The 10121-nt window shown below is 34.1% G+C and overlaps 1 long non-coding RNA gene across 1 annotated transcript in view; it reads left to right on the top strand.

Annotated features, from left to right (window-relative positions):
- Positions 1–5639, top strand: part of LOC111744693 — an 11639-nt gene extending 6000 nt beyond the window's left edge. Inside the window, exon 3 of the long non-coding RNA XR_002782284.1 lies at positions 5324–5639. This is a non-coding gene — a long non-coding RNA (uncharacterized LOC111744693). The remainder of the gene's footprint in view (positions 1–5323) is intronic.
- The last annotated feature ends 4482 nt before the right edge of the window (positions 5640–10121 follow it).

Below are 10121 nucleotides of genomic sequence, written 5' to 3'. Positions count from 1 at the left end.
TTGTGGCTGTCAACATTTGTAGAAGGCTTATTTCATAAGTGATTTATGCTGTGACTTTCCTCATAGTATGGAAAAGTTAAATGCAGAAGGAAATCCTAAAGGAAGAGAGAAATTTGAAAATGTAGGCTAATGAAAAAGATAAATTATTCAGCTAAAGTTTTAAATAAAGCAAAGTAGAAATAGAAACAAAAGGAAAGAGGGGAAAATATGCTTTCTATGACTCTTATAAAAATAAAAACAGTTTAGGTTTTTAAAAGCTATAGAGACAGTAGGGCCTTGAAGAAGTTTGGTCTTGTTCAAATCATTGCCTTAATTATTTAAATACAAGTAGTTAGAAAATAACTGATAGCTGGGCATAAACATCCAATGAGAAGAATTACCAGTTCGGTAGTAGACTTGCTTTATGTACATAAATACATAAAATGTATACATACAATCCTATAAATATAATATAAAGAAAAAATTAAAAATGTGATAATTTAGTATTTTAACTATATCTTCCTATGTTTTATATTATAAAGAATACTATAGATGTTATAAAAGAGATAGTCGAAGATGTCAGATAAATGCACTAGACTTAAAATATACATTGAGAGTATAGAAAAACATTTTAATATAATAATAAATGAAATCATTAAGAAAATGAATGTATATATCCACAAATGTACATACAAAGTAGCATCTCGTTGTGTTTTTTTGCTTAAAATTTATCTTGAAAAACATTAAATATTATTACGGTTAAAAAAAAGAAAATGAGTGTAGAAAGTGAGTGACTTTGATTTTGGTAGGGTTGTAGAAGTTGAAAGGAACCAAAGCAACTCTTTCACCAGGTAGAGTACTGAAAATGGGGAAGCTACACAGAGAGATCACTTTAGAGATAGACACAGGGTCGTCATCATGAACTCAGTTGAAAATTTATAAGAACCAGCTTTTGAGGAAATTTTATAAGGACAGAGAAAAAAAATCTGATGAAATTAATAGAAAAGGACATATGTTCAAGAAGCTAGAGGAAAGGTTGAGCATATTGAATAGAGACAGGACATATATTTTAGAGGAATGCAAATCAAACTTTTAAAGATAAATCTATGTCTAAGAAGAAAAATACCCTGGAGGAGATTAATGGCAGATTGGATATTGTACAAGAATCAAGTAGTAAACTTGAAGAAATAGCAATAAAATACATCCAAAATGAAACACACAGAAAAAAAAAAAAACTGAAGAGAAATGTAAAGAGAATTACTGAATTGTGGGGCAACTTCAAGAACCCTAATATATATGTAATTGGAATTCTCAAAGAGGTAAGAGAAAAACATAAAATTATTTTAAGTATTTAAATAAGGCTGGAAATTTTCCAAATTTGAAGAAAATTAAAAACCCACAGATTCACAAAGAACAACAAACCCCAAGATCAAGAAACATAAAGAAATGTACATCATGATACTTCATAATCAATTTGCTCAAAACTAGAGATAAAGAGAAAATCTTAAAAGCTAACTGAGAAGACATATTATATATAAAGGGGAAAATATAAGGATGACAGCAGATTTTATATAAGTAACAATGCAAGCTAGAAGGCAGTGAAACATTTTTATAGGTAAATAAAAATTTTAAATGTCAACTTAGAATTTCCTTCTAATCAGTGAAAATTTATTTCAAAAATAAAGGTGGAGTAAAATTTTTTTTCAAACATAAAAAAGCTAAATAAATTCACCACCAGCAGACCTCCATGACACAAAATGTTAAATGAAGTCCTTTAAGAAGAAAAATAATTCTAAATAAGATCTAGGTCTACACAATGAAATGAAAAACGCAGGAAGAACACAGATAAATGTAAAGAACAACTTTAAATTTGGCAAATTAGAGGCAAATGACAAATTCCTTGAAAGACACTAAAGTATCAAAGTTCACTCAAGAAGAAATAGACTACATTGATCACTCAATATCTAGTAAAGAAATTGTACAATATCTAGTAAAGAAACTGTTAAAATTCTTCCCAGGTTTCACTTCAAAAACAAACCCTCTAGGCTTCTCTAGTAATTTTACCATACATTTAAGGAAGAACTAATACCAATTCTATACAAACTCTTCCAGTAAAGTGAAGGTGAAAAAATCCAACCTGATTCTAACAACCTACAATAGCCAAAACAACTTTGAAAAAAAAAAAAAACAAAATTGGAGAAGTTACATTGTCTTACCTCAAGATTTATAATAGAGCACCAGTAAGGTGTTAACATCAAGATAGAAAAATAGATCAAGGGAACAAATGAGAAGCCTAAAAATAGGTATTCGTATATATGAATAATTGATATTTTATGTAGTTGCAAGGCAACATATGGAGAAAACACTTCAGCCATGGATACTTTGAGTAATTAATTGGTTTATTAGGTTATTCTTGAGAAAATATTATCAGTAAGTAAATCTGGGAAATCACCATGTTAAGAAGTTAGTTTTCCATCTCTAAAATAGGCATAAAAGAGACAGTTTATATAACTGACTCAAAGAAGATTTTGTATTTGTCCAAATGACTCCACAGGAGACAATATTTTTCTGTAAAATTCAAATATAAATATTAACTAACATTATTTCCAACAACAGCAAAAAGCAGCTATAGCCTAGTAAAGGGAAAAATACTCTTAGATCCATTTCTCTTACTCTTAGATAAATTTTAAACATTAAATGCCACTGAAAATATTAGCAAGGAGCTAAGAAACATATGCTAAAAATAAGCACATAAATAAAAAAGCCCTAGAGTATTTCTAAAATATGCAGTTTCTTAAAAGTTAATTATTCACTAGGCTGAAATATGATGCATCAAAAGGTTGAGTTAAAATTGGCTATTTAATAGCTCTAATAGAGACTCCTATCAATTTTAAAGGTGAAATTATTTCTTCTAATTCATGACAGATAGTGAAGACTGTTTTAACACTGTATCTGATATATGCCAGCAAAATATGCATTTTATGTGCAAAGGTAAGAATTATACTTCATAAAATAAAATGCTGCAATAAAATTCTGAACTTTATTTCTAAAATAAGTTTACTTTTACTTTATATTTAACAATCTTTTTTTATGCACATACTGTATGCCAAGAACTGTCCTAGGCTCTAGGGATGTAAAGAAGAAAATCACAGGTCCCAAGACTGAGAGACAAAGATATAAACAACTTAATGACAGAATCTACCACAAAGGTACGTACATAGGATCATAGGCACATATTAGAGAGACATTTAATCAAAGCTAGAAGTAAGAGGAGGGGACAGGAAAGGAAAAGCATTTCCAGAGTTTAAGATAACTGAATTGAGTTTAAAAGAAACAGCAAGATTTAGCCAGGTAAAGATGGAGGAAGGCCAGCAGGCAAAGGAAGCAGGCAAGGGCTGGCTTCATGAGCATGCAATTTACACACTCAAAGAAATTCTATGTTTAGAAGGACCCTATGCTTGGTTTAATGCTCTTCTGTCATCATCTTAAAATTCTTAATAATATTTGAACAAGGCACCTGTATTTTCATTCTGCATTGAGCCCCACAAATGATGTAGCCTGTCCTGGCTGGAATATAAGTTAGTAAGGAGTGAGAAGAACTATAAGAGGCCATCTCATAACAGTCTCAGTGGCATGGTTTAGAGTTTGAGTTTTCTTTAATAAGTAATCGTAGCCGCTAAAAAGAAGTTAAACTGGGAGTGGACACAGTCAGTTGTGAATTTTTTAACAATAACATAGATTCAAATATTATTAATAGAATGGAAGAAAGGCTGGGGGCTGAGGAGATATTGAGGAAGCTACCGTAGTAATTCAGAAAAGAATTAGTACTACATAGAATCAGCAAATGTCAATGGAAACAAGATGAGATAAAAATTTCCAGAGATATTTAGGAAGTATAATTATAGGACGTGGTGACCAATAATATGAATGAGAGAGAAGAGTTAGAGAATACTCTTTACTAAGCCATTCACCAAAAGAAAATGTTCAAGAAGAGGCAGGCTTTGGGGGAAGACAATTTTCTTCACCTTTCTATATTCCAGCTACACATACAGTAGAAGAGTTAGATGGTTGCTTCTATGTAATGTGATCTCAGAGGCTCTAAATGTTCCCCCTCCAATTTACTCCTGAAGAAATGAGTGATTGCACGTGCCACTATTAATCTCTATCTTCTGTGTTAAGGCATTAGGAAAAGAAGGCCTCTGGCAAGTTGCAGATATGTTATCTGATAGTGATAATTGTCAACCTCCAATTACTTGGAGAAGGGCACCTTGATAGGGCAGGGAGGAGAAGCAAGCATGATTGTGCTGTCTGATGGTCTGGGTTGTTGGAGTTGAAGAAGGAATACAAAAGAAATGTGAATCGAAGACTCTTTTTGCCTCCTTATTTGTGAAACAAGGTAGCCTGTAATAAATGGATTTTTGGAGAACATAATACAAATGGCCATTTTAATTTTCTTAATAAGTTATTCAGTAGAAGAATCATGTTAAATAAAAGGCAATACAACCAGGAACTTCAACAGCTTTAGTCTTCCTTTTGAAAGTCTGTTTCTTGGTTTTGATTCAAGAATTTTGCTACTCTGAGCAGTACATTATGATGAGGTACCAATTAACAAATCTTTCTTGAAGGTGGAATTTGAATTATAGATATCAAGTTGAAGATTTTAGAGAGACATTCTGTTGGAAAATATTTACAATTTATGCATTATGAATCCTAGACACATGAACACACGCATATTCATTATAAATCCTTTTCTTTGAGGGCATATCATGGAGAAATCCCCAAGAAAGAAGAACAAATAACAAAAAGACAACAAGATAGAAAAGAAAAAAAAATAGAAAAATGTAACATGAATCCTACAGATTCTAAAACTGAAAATTAGAATTTCAGAAAGAATAGAGCTATATACAGGGAGTAAATGTTCAAAATAATAAATAAGAAATTTCTAGAACTGAAGCCTGCAAGTTTTCAGACTGAAAGTGCCCATCAAGTATTTGGCAAAGTGGGTAAGAAAAGGCACATAGCAACATAGACCATAAAATCTGAGAACGCTGTGGGCAAAGAGAAGATCTTAAAATCTGAAATAGATACAAGTATACATGAGAGAAAAAAAAAGAGGAGGAAGAGGAGAGGAGAGGAGAGAAAGATTATATTCAAAATATCTAGAATTAGAATGCAATCAAGTTTATAATGGCAAATGTTGAAGCTAAAATAATATGGAGCAATCCTTTAACACTTCTGAGGAAGTAATAATTTTCAACATCGATTCTATCTATAGCCCAAATAATCAAAGGTAAGGGTAGAATAAAGATGTTTTCCATCATAAAATCCACTTGTTCTCTGGTAGCTACTGGACATAAACCAAGAGAGAGGAAGATGCTGGATCTAAAACTGGAGAGGAGAGGGAAAGAGAATCTCCAAGATGGTAAAGAGATGTCCAAGGATCACGGGGCTGCCACAGTTCCAGGAAGCAGCCTACCCAGATTGTACTAGAAGAAAGGAAAGCTCCAAAAGAAATATTGCAAAGAAAAAGATGTAATGAATACATTATTCAATATGTTTAAGCATATCAGGGACATTTCTACTTATGGTAGAGAAATCATAGATAAGTTAGTAATAAGTACATAGAAAATTAAGCAACTAAGAATGAATTAATTATTTACTCCAGGGAAAAGAAAAGATCATACAAGTAAGTAAATATATAATATGTGGTTTCATTGTAAATAATATTTATATTGTTATAATAATGTACACACTGAGGAATTATTAAACCAAAACTCATGAACATATAAATTATCTTGGAAGCATGGAGAAGAGAGGGAAAGTATACATGACAGAGGAGGAAGCTCTCAAAGTGAGAGGTCAAAAGAGTGTGTGAAACTGAAAAATATAAAGAGCAAAAACAGAAGTGTAAATATTTTATTTGGAAATATAGATGTAAATATTAAAAGAAATAATGTAAGGAGGAGGCAAGAGAACTAAAATGTTAAATCAAGCTATATTCAGAGACTGCAATATGCTGATCTGCCTTATAGCCAGACCACTTGCAGAACAAAGGAAGATTTCTACTGGGATTGCTAACAAACCATTTCCCTACACTGTAAGGGGAAAATGAGAAAGCAGTCTTTAAGTTGTGCCCTACACAAAATGAAATAAATCTTCTATTCCTTAAGGCTAAAACCATGGAGAACCTATGGATCAAAGGCTGGGAACTGCCAGCAGGACTTCATCCTACGCATTCTTACCTTTTCACGCTACATACTCTTATCCTTTCAGTACTCTATGTCAATTCCATCAAAGGAAAATGAGTGAACAAAGTCTTTAAACTGTAATTCACAGACACTAAAAAATGATATATGAACTGAATTCCCTATACACTCAGGGTCCCTCTCAGTCTTTTTTCTCGGTCTCTTTCAGTGTCTTTACTCCTATCACTGTCTCTGTTTCTGTCTGTCTCTCTGAGTCTCTCTCAGGCTCTCTCACTCTCTGCCTCTGAGAGGACATCATGCTCTTTCTATGAAGCGTTATTCCTTCTTTAATAAACTTCCCTTTTGACTCCGACTCTGGCATACATTTGAATTTTTCTTGTGTTCAGCCAAGAACTCTCTCTCTCTCTTTCAATGCAGGGCTTGGGCTTCCCCCCATTCAGGGAATTTGCCCTGTCCTATATAAGAAGCAGCCACAAGAGCTGAAATTGTTGCCTTTGGGAAGCATAGATGAGATTGAGAAGAGGTAAGACACAATTTGCTTTTTAAATTACATTTTTAAGCTAACTGATAGAAATTTAAAAATTCAAATGAGGTGTTGATGAGACAGTTATGGATGTGGTTTTCCTGTAGAAGGGACAGTATGAGCTGAGGCAAAAAAGTGTGATGGCAAATGATATCATTAGTCACTATCACGTCACACAGTGTGACCCAAATAAAGAACTAGAGAGGGAAAATAAGTAGTAAAACATAAGGCTGAAAATAGATGTTCAGACCAGATCACTGAGACATTTAAATATATGAAAGAATATGGTCCTTAATTTTTTGCCTGTGGTGGCTACTTACTGTGTGTTTTGCATAGCCCTTCTCTGAGAACTGCCCGCCTCCCTCAAGGACACTCCAAGATGCCATATTTCTGTCAATTGATCCTGTAGCCATAGCTCACTCTTGAAAGGTGGGCAACTTACCCATTTTTAGTCAACTGATTCCATCTTAGGAATTCAGAACCTTAAATTCAGAAACACAGGGGTGGGAGTTATTGGTAATCGAATAATGTTACCTGCAGTATTTAGAGGAAAGATCTACAAATTGCCATTCAGTATATTCCCAGGGATACTATGATTTCTGTTTTCCCCAAGCTTGCTCTGGATTGTGTGACATACAGAAATATTCCATCAATACATTTCACTCTGTGCTTTAGCCCTCAGAATCTATTTTTGTTATTTATATCTTAAGTAGTACATAAGCAACTGAGAGCACTCATGAAATATCCTTCATAATAAAACATAAATACTGAATCTAAGTGAAGATGCTATTTTTTTCACGGCTAACAGCTCCCTAGAAGGGTAGTGGCCTCTTTAAATAAGCTCCCTATCACTGGTGGTATCCAAGGTGAGACAAGATGACTACTTGTTAGGAATGCTGGAGAGGAGTTAGTTATTCAGAAGGAAGCTTTTTCAAAGCATCCTCAGGTATCATTCAGTGTCTGAATGAAGAAACCATGACCAAGATCCAAAGCCTCACCAGAACACCTAAAATGATACAACAATGACTGCCTGTTTCAATTTTTCCTAAGATTGACCATGATGTAAGAATCTCTTTTTCCCGTGGTACATACAAAATCCAGTCCTTCCACTCTCTTTTCGTGAGTCCACTTCTCAGGGACTGTGGCACATCTCTACATAAAAGGTTTTAAGGCTTTCCATGTCTACTTGCTCTTCAAAGAGAAACAGCTCCACCTAGGGCACTGCTGAAGAGACGTGAAGAGACGGAAATTTTGTACCAAAATATCCTGGCCCCCTTAGTCACAGACCATCAGACAAAGGTTGGACGCAACCCAAGTACGAGCAGTCAATTAAAAAATGAGCAGATTACTGTATGAGCCATAATTTGAAATCCATGGACTAGTGTGAAAAGATTCTGAGGCCATCAACTTCTTGTCCAGGAATTCTTGGACTGAGACTACTAAAAAGAGAAGGTAACATTTGCACGGAGAAATCCCATGAGGAGGAGTCTAGGCTGGAATGGTGAAGGCAAGGTAAAGTTGAAATCTGGAACAATCAGAATTTTTGAAATTGCAAAAACCCCTGATTGATCTAGTGGGGTGCCTAGGGCATATGCACAGAGAACAGCAGGAAGCTAAAAGAGGATACCCTGTGATAACAGAGAGAAAATGAGTAGTAGCCAGTCCCCAAGGCTGCCTTAGCTTCTGTTAATGTTTAGTTTCCAGTTCATTGGTATTTATAGAATAAACTATCCTTTCTTTGACCTAGTGCGAGAGGATGTTTGTTCATTGCAAACAAATGAGCCATCAACTTTAAGCAACCAAAGATCCTATTAGGTTTTAATGTAACCTACATTCCTTTGCTTATATCCTTTCAATGGGCAAGGTTGGCTGTATCATGGTCAGGGATGACAAATAATGCTTTGCTTGTTTGGAGTTAAGGGTGCATTTAATGGAAAAGTAACAAAGTTTTTCATGACAGTAAATTGTTAAAAGCAATTAGCTAAAACAATCAGGGCCCATATTTTTAAATCAGCCCATCTCAGAAAAAACAGTCACTGACGTAACTCCTGAACCAATGAACAAAACAAGAAAACTCGATTGCACTGGACAGAGTAAAAATAAATAAATAACAATGAGAAACATTAGACATGAATAAAAAAGTAGGAGGCAGTAAATAAAATTAATCAATATACTAGTTTGGGGATGGAGAAGTTACACTAAAATTAGAAGTCTGAAGTGTAAATAAAATAAATCTATTCAAAACTATTGTCTTGAATTCTTTACATGTTAATCATATTAGGAATAGGCTTGTTTTGGAAATTTCATGAAAGATTTGTTTGTTTCTGAAACACCAAGAGGCAAATGGTTGGACAAGGCCTAGCTAAAAGATTACTGGTTTATGAGAACAGTCTTTCTGTGTTCAGCAACAGCAACGGCAGCAGCTCTGACTATTTTGCAGTGAGCTACTGAGTTATGTGGTTTAATATGTACCCAAGACTGGATGGGATCTGAATGCTTGGAAGGTGCTATGCAAGAGAACCCAAGAAGACATTCACAATTTATCTTTCTATTGTCATTTCCCATTAATTCTCTACTTCAGGGAAGCTTATTTGTGAACTGTCAAATGTCTTTGGCTGTTCAGTGCTTTTCACACATTCTTCTTACTATCTGGAGTTCTCTCCCCTTTCTCTCTCTTTTAAATTCTATCATTTTCTTTTACAAAGCCAACTCAGATCCCTTCTCTTCTATAATGCCTTTCTGGCCCACTGGGATTAATAGAGTTTATTCACTTCTAATTCTTAACAGAATTTACTATTCCTATCTCTGTGTTGACAATTACATTAATTTTCAAAGCTTTCCTTCTTTTGCTGGTATTAAAATTAGCTTTCATATTGACTTTCCTTATTTGATTTTTTCATATGATTAGGCTTATTTTATCTACATAACATATGTTAAGCTTCCTTCATGGCACTAGATCTTAAACATAGGACACAGCCCGGTGCCTATTATTGGGTTACTGGAGTTGATTCAGAAGCCACTGCTATGAAAGAAGGTGACACACCAGGTATGACACTTCATCCTAAATCCACACTTCATTCCAATTCCCAGGCCACTAAGAAAAAATCTTAGGTTACAGAAAATATACATAAATCTGTGACCCTGTGGGACATAGTTCAGGGTCAGCTTTGATACTCATGTAGGCAGTCATTAGCAAACAGCTTGAATTTGCTTCCATGGCTTCCAATGTTTCTGTTGAAATAGAATCAACATTCTCTGGAGAGTCTCTCTCATTCCCTCAAGTAACTGGAGTAGTACTTGTCCTCATTTTGGTAATTTTGGTGCTACTTTCCCTGAAATAATTTTTACTGCTCAAATCTCAAACTTTACAAAAGATCATAACTTTCAGAGATTTCAGTTTAATTTAACTTAAT

Source organism: Pteropus vampyrus, unplaced genomic scaffold (genome assembly GCF_000151845.1).
Source record: "Pteropus vampyrus isolate Shadow unplaced genomic scaffold, Pvam_2.0 Scaffold139, whole genome shotgun sequence".
In the NCBI taxonomy this organism is placed as follows: Eukaryota; Metazoa; Chordata; class Mammalia; order Chiroptera; family Pteropodidae; genus Pteropus; species Pteropus vampyrus.
Note: the sequence above shows the minus strand (reverse complement) of the source record. Positions and strands in the feature narration are given on the sequence as shown.